This window comes from Moschus berezovskii, chromosome 11, assembly GCF_049115385.1.
Source record: "Moschus berezovskii isolate FMDL1 chromosome 11, NW_MosBer_1.0, whole genome shotgun sequence".
Lineage (NCBI taxonomy): Eukaryota > Metazoa > Chordata > Mammalia > Artiodactyla > Moschidae > Moschus > Moschus berezovskii.
The window spans coordinates 104,143,550-104,163,591 of NC_142470.1; the positions used below are offsets into that span (position 1 = coordinate 104,143,550).

Genomic DNA, 20,042 nt, shown 5'->3' on the forward strand with positions numbered 1-20,042 from the left:
GGTATAAAGCATACGTTTATCTATTCTTTATCTCTCTTTTTAGCCTGTTTTATCTAGAGAGCAAACTGATTTTTCTCCCTTGTTATTGGAGACTGCCTACTAATTTGCACTAAAATGCAGCTAATACCATTTTACTATATTCTGTAAAGGTGTTGCCGAGGTCAGTCATCTCAATGTCTGTGTTTCCTTTTTGAGAAAATACAGGGGAAAAAAATCTTTGGCTTGGATAGGAGAGAGTGGGAAAGAAAACTGAAATATAAGAGTATTTTTCCTGTAGCGTTCACAGGTCATTCGTCAATTTGCAAATCGAATTTTACCATCTCATGTTAATAGAATACTGACATTTATAGATTTACATTTAAAGAGAAACATAATAAGGGGCTGCCACTGGTTTTCTGGGGCATCTCATGAGATGATGCCCTGACGTTGCCTCCAGTACCTGTCTGTGGTCCTGTTGAAATGATGCCGTTTGTATTAAATCATGACTTCTCAGAAGAACATTTGCAGCAAGGTTAGACAAGAATACTTAAGTTGAAGTGCATTTATAGAAGTCTCAGTTCAGTCGCTCAGTCCTGTCCGACTCTTCAGCGACCCCATGAATCACAGCAGGCCAGGCCTCCCTGTCCATCACCAACTCCCAGAGTTCACTCAAACTCATGTCCATCGCGGAGAAGGCAATGGCAAGCCACTCCAGTACTCTTGCCTGGAAAATCCCATGGATGGAGGAGCCTGTTGGGCTGCAGTCCGTGGGGTCGCTAGGGGTCGGACACGACTGAATGACTTCACTTTCACTTTTCACTTTCACACATTGGAGAAGGAAATGGCAACCCACTCCAGTGTTCTTGCCTGGAGAATCCCAGGGATGGGGGAGCCTGGTGGGCTTCCGTCTATGGCGTCACACAGAGTCGGACACGACTGAAGTGACTCAGCAGCAGCAGCAGCATGTCCATCGAGTTGGTGATGCCATCCATCCATCTCATTCTCTGTCGTCCCCGTCTCCTCCCGCCCCCAGTCCCTCCCAGTTTAGCAAAAACTAAGGAACTGGAAGAAAGAAATAAGTTATTTGAATACTGGCTGAATCACCAGTAAACAAGCCTCTGCTCTGCAAAATCAGTTTTGAAAAGAGTACTAATTGTTTCCTAAGGACTTGCAAACTCTTCAAGTCTTTCAGGTAAGGGAATAAATGGACAGTGTTGTGCGTTTGCTGGGAGGTTCGCTTCATGCTTGTGCGTTGCAACAATAAAGACTACTGTGATGGAGATATGGGATGATCTCCTGGCAAACCAAAATTGCCAAGAGGGCGAAAATGGTCCTTATGGAACAACTTGTCTTTTGCCAGAAGGTCCTCCATTATAATTGTATTTAGGCATACATATGATTTTTTTTGACAGTAGTATCAAATTGCTTTCACGCGTAACCCCAGTGCTGCATGTGGGATGGGCCACCTGCTGCAGGTTTACAAAGATCCAGGTGCAATGCAGGGCGAGCCCGGTCGCTCAGGGACTAGTGTTCGAGCCCCCAAGGGAGCTGGCAACGTTCACCCCCGGCGGCGCAGCGTTCGTTCCCACTAACCTCCGTGGGCCCTGACTCCCGGTAGCCCCCTGACACAGCAAAGTGTCAGTTAGCGAATGTCCCTTCCGTCACTAGATGTCACTGTGAGTCAACGGCTAGTGGCGGGGGACCCCGGTGTTTCACGGATCTTCCAGGGTTTCCAGCATGGTCAGCCCCTGTACTTGTGCCCTCCCAGACCCAGGGGCGCAGAGCCGCGCCGGGCCTCCCGGCGGCAGGGTCGGCTCCGCGACCCAAGCGGGAGGCGCGCGGGGCTCCGGACGCGGGGCTGGCGGCGCGATGCGGAAGGCAGGCCCGCGCCGCGCTCCTCTCCGCCCCCGCGAGCGAGACGGTCATGTGCCACGGAGGCGCGGCGCGCTGCGGGCCGGCCGGGGATGGCAGGGGCTCGATGCGCGCGGCCCGCCATCGCCCAGGGCCGGGCTCCACGCGGGCGCGGGCGCGGGCGCCGCGCGGGGCGGGGCGAGGCGCGAGCAGCCGCCGGAGGGGGCGGGGCGGGGCGGGGCCTGGGCGTGCGCGCCCGCCGGGGGAGGGGCGGGGCGGGGCCTGGGCGTGCGCGCCCGCCGGGGGGAGGGGCGGAGCGGGCGCCGAGCGCGCGCAAGCCCCGGCCGCCGCGAGCGTGGGGCGAGCGTGGACCGCGGCGCGGCGGTGCGACTCCTTCGCCGGCCCGCGTCCCCGCCCCCGGCGAGGGCACCGCGCGGCGGCGCCGGGGCTCGCGAGCCCGGAGGAGGCGGCCGCGCCCGGGCATGGTGGTCTGCGGCAGGGCTGAAGGTGAGCGACCCGGGGCCGGCGCGGGGGTGGGGGCGGGGCGGGAGCGGCGCCCGGCGCGGCGGCCTGAGGCGGGGCAGGGGCGGGCGCGCCGGCCCGGGCCCCGCGGCCGTTGGTCTCGCGGCCTGGGCGGCCCGCGGCGCCCGGAGCGCGGCCGCTGCCGGGTTATGTAACGCGTGACCTCCCCTTCCCCCTCCGCCATGGCGCGGCCGGCCCGCCGCCGCCGCCGCCCGCGCTCGGCCGCCCGCGGAGGCGCCGCGCCGACGACCCGCGCCCGCGGCCCTCTCCGCCGCGCCCCGCGCCGGCCCTCCCGGACGCGCCGCAAACTCCCGGCTGCTGCGCCGGCGCCGCGCGGGCTCTTCAGCCCCGCGCCATTCATTCGTGCGCGCGGGCGGCCGGGCTTGCAGCGTCGCGGGCTGGCGGCCGGGGCCCCGCGCCGGACCCTCCGCCGGCCTCCCGCGTGGCGCCACCCCTCCGCCCCGCGGGACCCGGGAATCGGTGTCGGCCTCTCCGAAGGCAGTTTTTACTCACTTGTTTTTCCTGGTTACTTATCTGTTGCCTTAATCCTCCGGCACCTGTCCCCAACTGTCCTGACAAGCGCCCCTCGCCCACTCTACTCCTTGTGAAATGATTCAGCACCTGTGTGGACGGAGAGGGGCATTTCCCTACGTGTTTCCCTGCTCTTACTGCCGAAACTCAGTTGGGAAAGACGTTAGTATACCACTCCTCAGTTGAACCCCCCCTCCCCCGATTAAAAAAAAGAAAAAGATTGCGGATGTTGAGTGTACTCTTTATGTCTCCCGCATCTTTTCAGGTCACGTCCAGCGTAGAGATGGTATCATTTAAATGAGAAGGACTAGACTAGCATGTACCATAGAAGAGCTTGTAACTAGCTGCTAAGGACTTTATGTAATTCTGATTCTTAATTCTGTCTGCCTACCTAACCTGTCCACTATAGTCTGCGAGAATTAGCCTTTTCCTCTTTAGTGTGGAACGCAGGTAACCTTGGGTACCGTCTACCTGCTTTCCGAACTTCCATCTCTGATTTTGCACATAGGCTCGTCTTAGCCGGAGCGGATGCTGCTAGAGTCTTGCCCCCACGCTGTACTTTTCTCGACTCTGGAAAGCTCGTCTGTGTGTGTTACTGGCTCAGTCGTGTCCGACTCTTTGCGACCCCATGGACTGTAGCCCGCCAGGCTCCTCTGTCCATGGAATTCTCCAGGCAAGAACACTGAAGCGGGTTGCCATTCCCTTCTCCAGGGAAGCTCACCTAGAGTCCCTCTTTTTCCAGCAATCCTTCCCTGATCTGGAAGGCTCTTTATTCACTCCTTAGGCTGTTTGCCACTTCTCAGGTATTATTGATGATTTTCTTTGTATTTGCATCCTGTCTTTATCTGTAGGTCTTTTGAGGACAGAATCTGTACCAGACTTCTCAGAGAACATTACTCCTACTTCATGGTAAACTATTGATATTCAAGATTTTTTTTTTTAAGGTGGGAATCTTTATGATTAATTTCTTTGGAATCTCAAGCAGAAAATACTTTTTCAAAGTAATGTATTTGAAAATGTGAGATCACTTCATCTTCTGCACTCCCAACTTCAAAACTCAGATTGATGTTCATAAAAGAACCCCAGTCCCACCAACAACAAGGTAGTCAGTAATAAGAAGCTAGAAAGACTGCATGTAATATATGTTTTATAGTCCTGTCTTTGATAGCTGCTGTAGTAGAAAGACACGAACTTCAGAGTTAGATGTAGGCTTAAATCCTGGCTCTGCCTGTTATTATCATGGACAATTTCAGTTACTGATTTGTGTAATGAAGACTTCACTTTGTACCTTGGTATCTGAGGATTAAATGAGTTCTTAAATGCAGGGCATCTGGTGAGTCCCTAGTACACAATGGTGCTCCCTAAGTAGATATTATTCCCTTTAGTGTACTTTATTGCAGCCCACAACCTGTTAATAGTATGAGCCGGGATGTGCTGAGACAAAGTGTGAGAAGAAAGCTGATCAGAAGAGCCACCACTTCTTGTCTCCCAAGTAAATGAACAAACCCTGAACCAAAGAGCAATAAAGCTCTTTCCGCTTCTCAAGAATGTATGGGTGTTTGTGGTGTATGATAAATCATAAGAGTATGTTTGTAAGTGAAGGAAATACCTTTTAACCTGTTTTTCTACTGTAACAGTACCCACTAAAGCATTAACATGGATATTCTGAAAAACTGATTGCTTTTCAAAGTCAAGTGAGGACTGGGGGATGAGGAAGGAGGAATATCTGAGGGTCTTTTTCAGGGAGGTCAGGTAGCATGCTGTTCCTTCAGTGTCTGCTGAGAATTAGTGCATTCGTCCTCGTCTTAGTCCCGGTATCTCAGACGGTTTTGGCAGCGCCTTCCCCCGTGACCCTGTTTCTCTTGGTCTTACTGACTGATCCCAAAGCAACAGTGGTCTTTTTAAAAACATAAATGACACTGTCACTCTTCAAAAGCTTCCTGTTACCCTTAGAATTGAATCAGAACTTTTTGCCATTTCCTGAACCAATCATGCTGTTCCTGTCTTAGGGATGTTATCCCTGCTTATCTTTAAGTTGGCCTACCCCTTCTTCCTGGTGGTGATCTTGACAGATGCCTTCTGTTTGCTGCTTAGCTGTCATGACATCAGAATGAGCCCTCCTCTTACCCCTAAATGAAGCCAGCCCTCTCTCTGTCACTCTCGATTCACTTTGTTTGTTTTCTCTTCCTGGCATTTATTACGAGGTAAGATAATGCTCTTCATGTATCAGTTTTCCCCATAAGACTTGTTTGTTCCAAGACCTCTTCTCCACTGGAGGGCAGAGGCCTTGTCTGACTTCTTTGTGGCTCTGTCCCTGGTGCTTAGAAGGGTGCTTGGCACACAGTAGTCTCTCAGTTAAACCTGTTAAGTGAATGAGTGATATATAGTTGATGTAAACATTAGTTCTGGAGTCAGACAGCCTGGCTCCTACATTTACTGATTGTGTGGCTTTGGGCAAGTGAATATCTTTTGGTGCCTTAGTTTGCCTTCCCTGTAAGATGGGACAGTAATACCCATTTTATAGGATTATGGTAAGAAATAATCGAGTTAATATATATAAAGTGCTTAGAATGGCTGTTTCACAGTTTTGAAAGCCAATACTTGAAATTAGCTTTGAGTATTCACTTAGGACTTTATTGTGTTTTTGCATGAGATAAAAATGCAGTTCATCGAGTTTTATCTTTATTTTGCTGAATTTTTCTGGCTCCCAAAGTTAAATTTATGGAACTCCCTTTTAAAATAAATACATTTTGTGGATGTCTAGAATGGATTTAAAAAATAAACTGCTGAGAATGGTGACGAGTATTTGGTCTTTAGGTGTAAGTCAGCTTTATTCTTAGATCTGTGGAAGATGCTAAGAGTGATTATCTCAACAGTCGTCCACTGGAGTGGCTTTTATATCTTGCCCTTTGAAGTTGAGCTGGAGATGTGATTGTGGTGATGAAAGGACTTACTGGAGGCTGAAGACAGGAAAATCCTTGAGATCCAGTTGAAGTACAAGTCTTGTAGTTGGGAAAGAGGAGATGTTTCACCATCTTTAGTGTGTTCAATTTCTGCCTTCTTTCATGATGGGTTCCACACCCGAAAAATGTGTTTGGTTCTTAGGTAGAGCTTATAGCATGCTCAGTCGTGTCTGTCTCTTTGCAACCCCATGTACTGTATGGACTTTACAACCTCCAGGCTCCTCTGTCCCTGGAATTCTCCAGGCAAGAATACTGGAGTGGGTAGTCATTCCCTTCAGAGGATCTTCCTCACCCAGGGATTAAACCTGTGTCTCTTGCTTCTCCTGCGTTGGCAGGTGGATTCTTTACCACTGAGCCACTTGAGAAGCCTCAATACTGTACTGAAAGTGAAAAACAATGGTTGTAAGTATATCGGTGGTCCATCCTCAGGACTGGGTGGCTAATTGGGAAATGTGGAGCCCCAACCCAGCATCACCAGAGAGTATCCTACTGATGTCTGTGGCTCCAGGAGAGGTCAGAAGGGCAAGTGTGGCTTCTGTGGAACGTGTGTCACTTTGGCATCACCATAGTTGAAAAATTGTAAACGAAAGCATTCTAAGGGACCATCTGCACTATACTTTAATGTCTGTGTTTTATAAGTGTGAAACATTTTAACAGGGTGATGATATGCAGAATTATTAACTCATTGAAAATAAGTCAAAGCATCATGTGTGTCCCAGTAGGTCAGCTCTGTAGTTAGTTTGAAAAGGCTTTGCATGTCATAGATGTGAGGCATCAGATTTAGGAAAACGTGACTATCTTTAAAGTTGCTTAAGGCTAAAATAGATTTTCAGGTGGCAGGTAAATACATGTGTTTCTGTTGATTGGGGTGCAAACCTTTGTTATTTTTGTTTTTAGTAAGGACGGATACATTGGTGTAAAACGTTTTTATGCCATGGTAAGCTTTAATGATTTTTGACATCACCTTGTGGCATTTTTAAAATTTGAAGAGTATCTAAATTCCAAGTTGCTGCCTTGTCAACACTTACGTAGATTCAGAACGCCAGTGCTAGAATGAACCCTGAAGGTTCTGTAGGCCATGGCCCTGTATTTTCCTGGAGAAAAAATGAGACCCAGAGAATTATTTGATGATCGAGAGGAGAAATAGAACTAGAATCTAGGGTTTTGGGATTTTTTTTGTGTGTGTATTTAAACTCTCAAGCCATTTCTTCTCTGATACTCTAGATTTCCCCCTTCATCACTGAGAAAAAGACAAGTGTATGCTTAGTATCTTAGGTTCAAAAGGGTAGAATTGAATGGTATATTCTGCCATATGCGTCTGGGATGGTTTGAGAAACTTTTTAAAGACCAATGTGGTCTTATCCTTAAATTAAAAGATTAGTTGGGGATGGGCATAAAGTTGGTTATGATGTAAATAGTTTTTGCTTGAGCCCAGTATATGAGTAGCAGAATGTCGCTTATTGTTCTCAGTCATGCCTGATCAGAATCAAGGCTAGAATGAGCTCTTGGGAGGTTTAATCAGAATATAATAGCTGAATTTCACATTTTCTAAACTCCATCATTTCTACACTTGAGATTTAAAATGCTTTTCATTGAATTTCTCAGTTTTATCTTACACTAAACTTTATTTGTATATGACTTACTGGCTATTTATTGATATTTTAAGCCTTTCAGAAATTTAAGCTGAACAATCATGAATTTTAAAAATATTTTAATAATTTCTTCTTTAATATTTTTGAGCACATAACCAAAAAAGTCCCTTTTTGTAATGCTTTAGGCCTTTAAAGGGCCTCCCTGGTGGCTCAAGATGGAAGACCTGCGTTCGATCCAGCACAGCAACCCACTCTAGTATTCTTGCCTGGAGAATCCCCATGGACAGAGGATCCTGGTGGGTTACAGTCAAGGGGTCGCAAAGAGTCGGACATGACTAAGCGATTAAGCACAGGCCTTAAACAGTGCTTTCACTCGCCTTTTTCTCATGTGGCCTCTGTTAAGCACTGAGACGAGGGGCAGGGCTGTGTGTCCTGTTCCACATGCACCGTGTGGTTTTGGCTGTTAACAGCCCAGCGCCGGGGCAGCCAGCCTGGTGCCACATGTTAAGGGCATCAGTCTCCCTTTTTTTCAGATGCCAGCTGCAGGCTTTGGGGCTTGCAGGTCCCCTGCACTTGTGATCACCTGGCCCCATATTTGGGAGTTCCCATCGCCCCCTCAGATTTAATCATTTGTTAGAATGACTCACAGCACTCAGGAAGGTGGTGTACTTAGAATTAATGTTTTGTTATAAAGGATACAAATCAGTATCTGCTAAATAAAGATAGACTTGGAGAGAGGTCTGAGAGGGTCCCAGACCCGGTGCTTCTGTGTCCTCAGGACTCACCGTCCTACCCCATCAGTTTATGATGACCAGGGAAGCTTACCTGCATCTTAGAGTCCAGAGGTTTCATTGGGTTTTTATTACATTGGCAAGATTGATAGAATCATGGACCACAAGGTCGAATTTCATTGACAGACCCCTCTTCTTCCAAGAGATCAGGCTGATGGCATGTGGCTCAGAGCCAAGCCTCTGATAACTTGGTTGGCCTTTCCAGCGTGGCCTCCCCATCTTGAAATAAGGGGCCACCTGGGAGTTACCTGTTTATATAAAAGACAGACGTGGTCCTGGGGGTCCACTGTGGATCACAGACTGCTGTCAGTTGTGAAATTCCAGGGGTTTAGAGTCTCCCAGGAACCTGGGACAAAGGCCAGCCAGATTCTTTCTTAAAGAACAGTAGCTGAAGAAGTGTGAACAGATGCACGGTTGTTATAGTTCAGTCTTGATACAACTCTGCAGTAGTAACTTGGAAATCTCCAATATACTAAAAATTAGAGCAGGTTGCATTTGAATATATGTATGTAGAAAGATTGCCTTCTGTTGAAAAATAGCATTTTCTCTTATGGAAATAATGGCATTTGAAACCTGGGTTCATTTGAGTTAAATACTTTATTTATATAAATTGTGCTGTAGGTAGGGTTATAAACTGCATGCCTTTTGGTATTTTTTTTTTTTTATCTAAAAAAGAATTTTATTAAAAAAGCACAAATGAAAAGAAATGAACAGAGGAAAATTTATGCATCGAACCTGGACTGGTCACTTATGATAATATACATGCTACAATTCCATTCTCTCCAATCATTCCACCTTCACCCTCTCCCACAGAGTCCCAAAGACTGTTCTAAATGCCTATGTCTCTTTTGCAGTCTCTTATACAGGGTTCAGGTTACCATTTTTCTAAATTCCATATATATGCGTTAATATACGGTATTGATGTTCTTCTTTCTGGCTTACTTCACTCTGTATAATTGGCTCCAGTTTCATCCACCTCATTAAAACTGATTCAAACGCATTCTTTTTGACGGCTGAGAAATACTCCATTGTGTATATGTACCAAAGCTTTCTTATCCATTCATCTGCAGATGGACATCTAGGTTGCTTCCATGTCCTGGCTATTATAAACAGTGCTGCAGTGAACATTGGAGTACATGTGTCTCTTTCAATTCTGGTTTCCTCGGTGTGTATGCCCAGGAGTGCGATCGCTGGATCATATGGCAGTTCTATTTCCAGTTTTCTGAGGAATCTCCACACTGTTCTCCATAGTGGCTGTACTAGTTTGCATTCCCACCAACAGTGTAAGAGGGTTCCCTTCTCTCCACACCCTCTCCAGCATTTATTGCATATAGACTTTTGGATAGCAGCCATTCTGACTGGTGTGAAATGGTATCTCATTGTGGTTTTGATTTGCATTTCTCTGATGATGAGGGATGTTGAGCATTTTTTCATGTGTTTATTAGCCATCTTTATGTCTTCTTTGGAGAAATGTCTGTTTAGTTCTTTGGCCCATTTTTTGATTGGGTCACTTAGTTTTCTGGAATTAAGCTGCAGGAGCTGCTTGTATAATTTGGAGATTAATCCTTTATCAGTTGCTTCATTTGCTATTATTGTCTCCCATTCTGAAGGTTGTCTTCTCACCTTGCTTAGAGTTTCCTTTGCTGTGCAGAAGCTTTTGATTTTAATTAGGTCCCATTTGTTTATTTTTGCTTTTATTTCCAATATTCTGGGAGGTGGGTCTTGGAGGATCCTGCTGTGATTTATGTCGGAGAGTGTTTTGCCTACGTTCTCCTCTAGGAGTTTTATAGTTTCTGGTCTTACATTTAGATCTTTAATCCATTTTGAGTTTATTTTGGTGTATGGTGTTAGGAAGTGTTCTAGTTTCATTCTTTTACAAGTGGCTGACCAGTTTTCCCAGCACCACTTGTTAAAGAGACTGTCTTTTCTCCATTTTATATTCTTGCCTCCTTTGTCGAAGATAAGGTGTCCATAGGAGCGTGGGTTTATCTCTGGGCTTTCTATTTTGTTCCATTGATCTATATTTCTGTCTTTATGCCAGTACCATACTGTCTTGATGACTGTGGCTTTGTAATAGAGCCTGAAGTCCGGCAGGTTAATTCCCCCAGTTCCATTCTTCTTCCTCAAGATTGCTTTGGCTATTCGAGGTTTTTTGTATTTCCATACAAATTGTGAGATTATTTGTTCTAGTTCTGTGAAAAATATTGTTGGTAGCTTGATAGGGATTGCATTGAATGTATAAATTACTTTGGGTAGTATACTCATTTTTACAATATTTATTCTTCCAATCCACGAACACGGTATATTTCTCCATCTATTCATGTCCTCTTTGATTACTTTCACTAGTGTTTTATAGTTTTCTATGTACAAGTCTTTTGTTTCCTTAGGTAGATATATTCCTAAGTGTTTAATTGTTTTCATTGCAACAGTGAATGGAATAGTTTCCTTAATTTCTCTTTCTATTTTCTCATTATTAGTGTATAGGAATGCAAGGGATTTCTGTGTGTTGATTTTATATCCTGCAACTTTGCTGTAATCATTGATTAGCTCTAGTAGTTTTCTGGTAGAGTCTCTAGGGTTTTCTGTGTAGAGGATCATGTCATCAGCGAACAGTGCAAGCTTTACTTCTTCTTTTCCAATTTGTATTCCTTTTATGTCTTTTTCTGCTCTGATTGCTGTGGCCAAAACTTCCAGAACTATGTTGAATAGTAGTGGTGAGAGTGGGCACCCTTGTCTTGTTCCTGACTTTAGGGGAAATGCTTTCAGTTTTTCACCATTGAGGATAATGTTTGCTGTGGGTTTGTCATATATAGCTTTTATTATGTTGAGGTATGTCCCTTCAATTCCCACTTTCTGGAGGGTTTTTATCAAAAATGGATGTTGAATTTTGTCGAAGGCTTTCTCTGCATCTATTGAGATAATCATATGATTTTTAACAAAAAAGACCATAGCAAAAATCAACAAAGCCAAAAGCTGGTTCTTTGAGAAGGTGAATAAAATTGACAAACCACTAGCCAGACTCATCAAGAAACAAAGGGAGAAGAACCAAATTAATAAAATTAGAAATGAAAATGGAGAGATCACAACTGACAACACAGAAATACAAAGGATTATTAGAGAATACTATCAGCAATTATATGGCAATAAAATGAATAACCTGGAAGAAATGGACAAATTCCTAGAAAAGTACAACTTTCCAAAACTGAACCAGGAAGAAATAGAAAATCTGAACAAACCCATCACAAGCACGGAAATTGAAACTGTAATCAAAAATCTCCCAGCAAACAAAAGCCCAGGTCCAGACGGCTTCACAGCTGAATTCTACCAAAAATTTAGAGAAGAGCTAACACCTATTCTACTCAAACTCTTCCAGAAAATAGCTGAGGAAGGGAAACTTCCAAACTCATTCTATGAGGCCACCATCACCCTAATCCCAAAACCTGGTAAAGACCCCACAAAAAAAGAAAACTATAGGCCAATATCACTGATGAACATAGATGCAAAAATCCTTAACAAAATTCTAGCAATCAGAATCCAACAACACATTAAGAAGATCATACATCATGACCAAGTGGGCTTTATCCCAGGAATGCAAGGATTCTTCAATATACGCAAATCAGTCAACGTAATACGCCTTTTGGTATTTTAAAAGGACAGTAATTTTGACTCTAAAAAGTTTACTCTTGGTTTCTTTTTGAATTTGTAATTTTAAACTTAGGTTATTACTATTGTTAATTGAAAAAGAGACCTTAATCTATGACGTGGGATTCTTGTTACTGAGGGAAGGTGGTATTTAACGCTAGAGTTGTAAAATCTTGTAACCACTTAGTTGGCACTTTGAATTTTAGATCTTGAGTTGAAGTTGCTAGGTTTACAGTGTTAAAGGTTAGTTGTTTGGCATATTATTTATGCCCAGTGGAACATCTTATTTCTGATTGTCCCTTAAAGGTTATTATATCGTCTTGGAGTTCACTGGAGGGATTCTCAGAAATAGAATCTGTTAATGCAGGCATAGAAGCTGTCTTGAGGAAGACTTCTAGTGTCTTACGATGAATATAGTAGCTTGGTAAAATGTCCTGTCATCCTAGAAAGTAGTGGAGTTGTTTGTGGTTGTTTTTAACATAGGGAATTCTTGTCACAAAGCAAGAGAAAAGAGGCCAGAAAGTAATGAAATGGCTGTTTCTAAAACACTCTGTTTTCACTTGCAGTTGCGTTAACATAAGGATTTTTGAGAGAAGAGGTTTGTGACAGGTGGAACTGATAGCAGATCTAGACTAGAGTGGGTTTGCCCTTGTTTTTGAATTGCTGTTACTCAGAAGGGTTTGTTTCTAGTTGTGTGTTGCCATGTCTGCCTTGTGAGTTTGGAGCTGTAATGCTTTGTGTGGGTGGCAAACATGAGCTCTTGGTGTAGAGGAGGCTCAGAAGCCGGAACCTTGACCCTGTGCGCAACCATTACCTCCCCCGTCATTGATGCTCACAGTTTCAGTGGTTCAGAGAGGAAAGAACCTACCTGCAGTGCAGGAGACCTGGGTTCCATCCCCGGGTCGGGAAGATCCCCTGGAGAAGGGAATGGCAACCCACTCCAGCATTCTTGTCTGGAGAATCCCATGGACAGAGGAGCCTGGCGGGCTACAGTTCATGGGGTCACAGAGAGTTGGACACGACTGAGCGACTAACTTTTTTCTTCCCCTCACTTTCACAAAGGAAGGTTCAGACGTCTTATGATTTTGAGGGCCTACTGTTTTATTCCCTTACCTGCCTTGTTCATCTATCACTGGCTCCGTCCATGTGTCAGCCCCAGAATGTTGCCTTGAATAGCTTTTTTTTTTTTCTTGAAATCACTCTTTAATTCCCCTCTGCCTGTTAAAATCTTATTCATTGCCCTCAGCTCAGATCTACCTTTTCAGTGAAGTCTTGGATCTAGTCCCCAATGAGAGAGCTACCTACTGCTGTCTTCCTGGGGGTCCGTTGCTTTTTGTAGGTGCCGCTAATGTTGGCTCCAGTATTGCAGGTCTATGCAAATCTTTTTTCTCTAAAAGATAATTTTAGATTGTGGTTTACACTTTATTCATCTTGAAAACTGCAAATTACAGTAAATATTCAGTGAATATGGAATAAACTATTGGATCAGACCTGGAATTTGGGGGGGAGAAGGGAGGGGAAGACAAAGGACAGGAAAGATCTTGTTACCCATAATCTAATCCAGACCTCCTCTTGCTGAGCTGCATTTTCTCTGTTGTGAAGTTCTTTCTGCTGGTGCAGATCGTAACGGCATTCTTCCTCCTTAGTATACTCTCATTACCTCTGAACTTGGCTTGTGCTGTTTCTGTCCTCTGTGACCACTCTAGGTGCACTGGAGACAAACCTGGTGGTTTTCAAAGTCTGTGCCTCACCGCAGCAGCGTCAGCGTTACCCGGGAGCTTTTTAGAAATTCAGGTACCCAGCCCCACTCCTGACCTACCTACAAAGTGAGGAGCTTGCAGTTGGGGCCCAGCTTGTGTTTTAACACGCCTCCAGGAGCTGCTGGTGAAGCTCCAGTCTGAGTGCAGGCCGCCCTCTTCTCTGACGGGTGTAGCCCCTCCCTCTGCTCTGGCGGGACTCCCTTTGTTCTCCGGCTGAGTTCTGTCCCTGCCTTCTGCAGGGACCTTGGGAGTCCTTGATTTACTGCAACCTTGAACTTCCTCCAGGTGTCCGTTTGGCTTTCCTGTGAGACTGGAGCTTCTCCTTAGTGAAATCACTCCTTGCTGACTCTCTTTTCTAAAATCATATCATCTCCAGAACATTCTTTTCTTTTCCTTTGTAGCTTGATCCCTACTTTGGGATATTCTGACTTTGAGAAGCAGGTGGGACCTCCTAGTGGAGATACTTTAATGTGCAGTTGTAATTCACCAAGTTGAGGGAGGGCATTAGGAAACCAGTTAATGTTGCTATACCCTTGAAAACCAGAGGAGGCGGTTCTTTGTACTTTATTACAACTGTGTCTTCGTTTCCTTTTCCTTCTATGGAAATCTGTAATTACAGGGAAGAAAATTATTAGTGATTCTTGTAGAACACTTTGTTTTCAAATGACTGATTTTGTTAGACCAGTCATTGCGAGGGGAGGGGAATATATTTTCATTGTTGTGAATCACCAAGAGGATAAGAGAGAAATTTGTTATATTGAATGGTTTGAGATAGAAAATTTGCTTTTAGCAAGATCAGCCTCAAACAGGACGTTACAAGTATCTGTTACCCATTTTCAGTTTGAATACAGATTTCCCCTGCTGGCTGAGCGTTCCTGTGAAACCTTTCTTGAGCTGAAATGGCCAAAAGCAAAGAAATAGTTACCATAGGACTGTCTTGCCAACGGGTGCAAAATATAAACTGAGATGAAGTACAGGTGCTCACAGACCCAGTGACTCGGTCCATCACCGTGGGGGCTTGATGCTGTGATCCTGAGCGTGGCTCCTGGAGAAGGAGCCAGGCAGCAGCGCTTGGGTGCACGCTCCGTTGCTAACAGGCTGCTGCAAAGCAAGCCAAATGCTGCTTTTGCTTTCCCGTTTTTTTGTAGACGTGAAAATCCTCTTGGGGGCAAAACCTGCATATCCATAAATTTTAATTCTCTCTCTTATTGCTTGTCTCTCTTTATTTCTGTGTAGTTTATTGAAATGATTGATTCTGAGTCATAATACCCAAACAATGAAACGTACGTACGTTCATTAGGGTGCAAGGCCCCAGGGTCCACGGTTGTGGCCGAGACTTGGAGCACGGTGATGCGGGCGCTGGCAGAGTGTTCACAGCTCTCTGCCCTGTGACGGCGGCTGGTCACGACTGATGCACGACTGCTGGCTGAAGGTCATTGAGGGCCCAGGATCCTTCTATGTTCTTAGCCATCCCCTGTCCTTGTTCTGTTGGTTGAAGCTCAGGCACCTCAAAGCTGTATTCCAGAAAAGAGTAAACAACTTCTTTTCAGAAAAAATGGCACAGAGTTTTGTATTCATTACTCTGCTCTCATCTCACTGGCCAGAACTTAGTCACATGGCCACTCCTGATTTAAAGGAGCTGAGGAAATGGAGCCTCCCTTTGCAGCCCTGCTCACCACTAAGATGGGTTCGGAGAGGTGTTCTTTTACTACTAGAAAGAAAGAATACTGGGAGACCATTGTCATTCTGGCACGCCAGAGTTCGGGGGTCCCCGGAACCACCCTTGGGGGCAGTAGCTCACCGGAAGGACTCAGAGCTTGTGGGAGCTGTTGTGGTCGTCGTGGTGACCTACTGCAGTGCACGGATGCAGGTTAGGGCCAGTGAAGGGCATGGGCCACACTGGGAATTCCACGTGGAGCTCTGGCTGCACCACTGGAGTCTGAGGCGGGGTGACTTCTGTTGATGACAGTTGACAATACCCAGGAAGTATTGCCAGCCAGGGCAGCTCACCTAGTGGCCAGGGTTTTTATTGGCATTTGGTCAGATAGATGAGGTTGACCTTCATCTCCAGCCCCTCAGAAGGTTAGTGGCACTTGGCCCGAAGCCTCCCCCGTAAATCTTACTGTTAGACTACCTGAAGTGGCTGTTAACCCTCAGGTAAAAGGAGGCATTTATCAGCAGGGCAAGCCAGGGGCAAAGGCCAGACCTCTCACTGAGCAGGGTTCATTACTTACTGTTAGAGCCACATCTGTGCACAGCCTTTGTTTCTTGGACGTATAAACAGAGTAGCATAATACCTGTGCTTTCATTGTAAAAGCCTTTTTAATAAATGGATAGATGTATAGAATCATAATTTTTAAAAACTGTAAGAGACTAGAGTTTGTCAGGCCCCCCTCTCCACAGATGAAGGAACTGCTGACGCCGTGAGGCCAGAGAATCAGCTGAAGGGCACTGTTCCTGGGCCTCTGCCTCTCGTGACTGTGGACACACAGTGGGGTCTGGCTGCAGGCTGTCCATGGGGCCTGTTTCCCTCTGCAGTCCTCTGTCACATGTCCGGCAGCTACCGTTTCTGACCCGAACGGTGCCAGAGTCAAAGCATCTTGTGTTGTGGAACCGTGGTAGGCTGGTTCAGTTCAGTGCGAGTGTTGTTTTCAGAAGTTTGTTACACTAATAGCATTGTTCATTTCTCCACTGGAGATTTGGAGACATACATTGGTACAAGATTGAGTGTGGTTTTGCACCACAAACTGGCCATGCAGCCTTATCAAACATTTTAGCCCTTTTACCTAGAAAGCGCCTGTGTGTGAAATAATCAGTATTTGGCCTCTCTATTCCATAGATGTATTGTTGAGATAAATAGAAGGTGTACAGACCTCCTTGGGAAAAGTAAGACACTGTGGAAATGCAGTGGTAAGATACAGTGGTGTGTTTAAATTTTTAACATTTAAATTTAAATAACAATTTAGCATAACATTTAACATAACATTGTTTAACATAACATCGAACGTTTAAATTTCAAAGTTAAAAATTTAAGGAATACTGAAGAGGAAATAAACAGTGTCAGTCAACAGGTGATTTTTTTTTTTTTTTTTTAAGAAAGTGGAAATGTGATAATTTTCCCTTCCCTTTTTTGCTCCCTGTGGTTTCTCAGTTTTCTGCAGTAAACATATAGTGCTTTTACATAGAAGGAAAAACTGTTTTTGAAAATGGACACCTAGCACAACTGAATACAAGCAACCTGACAAAGTAGTGTATGGACACAAACCATGGATTTGGAGGGTAATAGAGAATGCCTTGAGAAAAGATAGATCAGGTCCACTTCTTGAAAAGGCTTATGTACCCACACATACAGTTTGTTGTTTAGAGAATGCCCTGTATATTGTAGCCACTTTTATTGGTGGGTTAAAGTTTTTTGAAGTCTATGTGTGTTTGGTGTTGATCAAACTGGTATCTTATAGTACAGGAATTGTTTCATTGTACATGAAAATAACTGATAATAGGAAAATCTTTTAGTGTACGGAAGGTGAAGAGACCAGGTTAAAAAATTTTTTTAAGAGTTCTGTTAGGAGTAATATCTGTTCTAAATATCTTGATGTTTTATTTCTGTATATTTTTCAAAGGTATTTTAAATGTATGAAATACATGCTGTGTTAGAATATAAACTGTCAACTCAGTTTAGAATCCCTAGAAGCCAGTATATGTTGAAGACAAAAGAGTGTTACAAACGCATAATAATGCCCTGCACGTAATTATCTGATTTTTGTTATTAATACATTGGTGAGAGTCTCTTCAAAGTTGCAGCCTGACTAATGTGTAGGTGAGTCTAGAACAGGGTTCTGCTTCCCTGGGTTTTGAATTCCAAGAATCTCCATTGTGCTCTTATAACCTCATTGATCTGAGAATTATCATAGCCTTAGACAATGAGGGTCTCTATGGTTGAACAGAAACAAAACAAAACCTCAAGACAGCTCTTTGTCTGGTGTTGAAGGTTTCCCATTTAAGGACAAGTTACACCCCGTTGGAGCAGCTAGTTAAACTTCGCGGTGACTGTTCCATCTTCTTACGTTGTGAGGACAGTGTTCGGTGGCGGCGGTGGTGTTCAGTCGCTCAGTCATGTCTGACTCTGTGACCCCATGAATCGCAGCATGCCCGGCTTCCCTGTCCTTCACCATCTCCCAGAGCCTGCTCAAACTCATGTCCATTGAGTCGGTGATGCCATCCAGCCATCTCATCCACTGTCACCCCCTTCTCCTCCTGCCTTCAATTTTTCCCAGCATCAGGGGCTTTTCTAATGAGTGGGCTCTCCGCTTGAGGTGGCCAAAGTATTGGAGTTTCAGCTTCAGCATCAGTCCTTCCAATGAACACCCAGAACTGATCTCCTTTAAGATGGACTGGTTGGATCTCCTTGCAGTCCACGGGACTCTCAAGGGTTTTCTCCAACACCACAGTTCAAAAGCATGAATTCTTTAGCACTTAGCCTTCCTTATGGTCCAACTCTCACATCCATACATGACTACAGGAAAAACGATAGCTTTGACTAGACGAATCTTTCTTATCAAAGTGATGTCTGCCTCTTAATACGCTATCTAGGTTAGTCATAGCTTTTCTTGCAAGGAAAAGGATATTTTAATTTCATGGCTGCAATCACCACTGTCTGCAGTGATTTTGGAGCCCAAGAAAATAAAATCTGTTACTAGTTTCCTTGTTTGCCCATCTATTTGCCATGAAGTGATGGGACTGGATGCCATGATCTTCGATTTTTGAATGTCAAGTTTTAGGCCAGCTTTTTCACTCTGCTCTTTAGCCTTCATCAACAGGCTCTTTAGTCCCTCTTTGCTTTCTGCCATAAGGGTGGTATCGTCTGCATATTTGAGGTTATTGATATTTCTCCCGGCAATTTCAGCTTGTGCTTCATCCAGCCTGGAATTTCTTATGATGTACTCTCCACGTAAGTTGAATAAGCTGGATGACAATATACAGCTTTGACGTATTCCTTTCCCAATTTTGAACCTGTCTGTTGTTCTATGTCCAGTTCTAACTTGCTTCTTGATAGGCATACAGGTTTCTCAGGAAGCAAGTAAGGTGGTCTGGTATTCCCATCTCTTTAAAGGTGATCCACATAGTCAAAGGTTTTAGCGTGGTCAGTGGAACAGAAGCAGATGTTTTTCTGGAATTTTGTTGCTTTTTCTATGATCCAACGGATATTGGCAGTTTGATCTCTGACTTCTCTAAATCCAGCTTGAACATCTGGGAGTACTTGGTTCACGTACTGTTGAAGCTTAGTTTGGGGAGCTTCGAGCATTACTTTACTAGCATATGAAATGAGGGCAGTGGTGCAGTAGTTTGAACATTCTTTCACATTGCCCTTCTTTGGGACTGGAATGAAAATTGACCTTTTCCAGTCTTGTGGCCATTGCTGAATTTCCCAACTTTGCTGGCATATTGAGTGCAGCATTTACACAGCATCATCTTTTAGGATTTGAAATAGCTCAGCTGGAATTCCATCACCTCCACTAGCTTTGTTCATAGTGATGCTTCCTAAGGCCCACTCAACTTCGCACTCCAGGATGCCTGGCTCTAGGTGAGTGATCACACCATTGTGGTTTTCTGGGTCATTAAGATCTTTTTTTGTGTAGTTCTGTGTATTCTTGCCACCTGTTATTATCTTCAGCTTCTGTTGGGTCCATACTCTTTCTGTCCTTCATTGTGCCCATTTTTGCATGAAATGTTCCCTTGGTATCTTTTATTTTCTTGAAGAGATCTCTAGTCTTTCCCATTCTATTGTTTTCCTCTGTTTCTTTGCACTGATCACTTGGGAAGGCTTTCTTATCTCTCCTTACTGTTATTCTTTGGAACTCTGCATTCAGATGGGTATCGCTTTCCTTTTCTCCTTTGCCTTTCACTTCTCTTCTTGTCTCAGCTATTTGTAAGGCCTCCTCAGACAACCATTTTGCCTTTTTGCATTTCTTTTTCTTCGGGATGGTTTTGATCACCGCCTCCTGTGCAGTGTTACAAACCTCTGTCCATAGTTCTTCAGGCACTCTATCAGATCTAATCCCTTGACTCTTTTTGGCACTTTTGCTGTATAATTGTAAGGGATTTGATTTAGGTCATACCTTAATGGCCCAGTGGTTTTCCCTACTTTCTTCAATTTAAATCTACTTGGCCCTAGTCAATTAGTTCTGCCCACTGCCCTCCTGAGGTAAAAAATCCCAGGTTTGCTCTACAGATTTCCCAGAGGAGAAAAGCTTCTTCCCAAACTGTATTCTCAGTGGACATTCTGTTACCCTTTGCTGCAACTTGCCAGTCCCTGAGAACCCAACTGCCTGCGGAGTATTTCCAGTGTTACGGTCTTTTTTATTTTTAAAAATTTATTTTAAAAAGTTTCGATTGTGGTAAAATACATACAAA

The 20,042-nt window shown here is 44.5% G+C and overlaps 1 protein-coding gene across 4 annotated transcripts in view; it reads left to right on the plus strand.

Moving 5' to 3' along the window:
* Positions 1 to 2,153: 2,153 nt before the first annotated feature.
* Positions 2,154 to 20,042, plus strand: part of REV1 (REV1 DNA directed polymerase) — an 89,720-nt gene continuing 71,831 nt past the window's right edge. For 3 of the 4 annotated variants that reach the window (XM_055400656.2, XM_055400657.2, XM_055400658.2), the window contains exon 1: positions 2,154 to 2,337. The gene's annotated coding sequence lies outside the window, so the exon portion shown is untranslated. Of the gene's footprint in view, positions 2,338 to 2,811; positions 3,793 to 20,042 lie in introns of those variants that run through there. The other variant, XM_088841645.1, reaches the window with a different exon arrangement.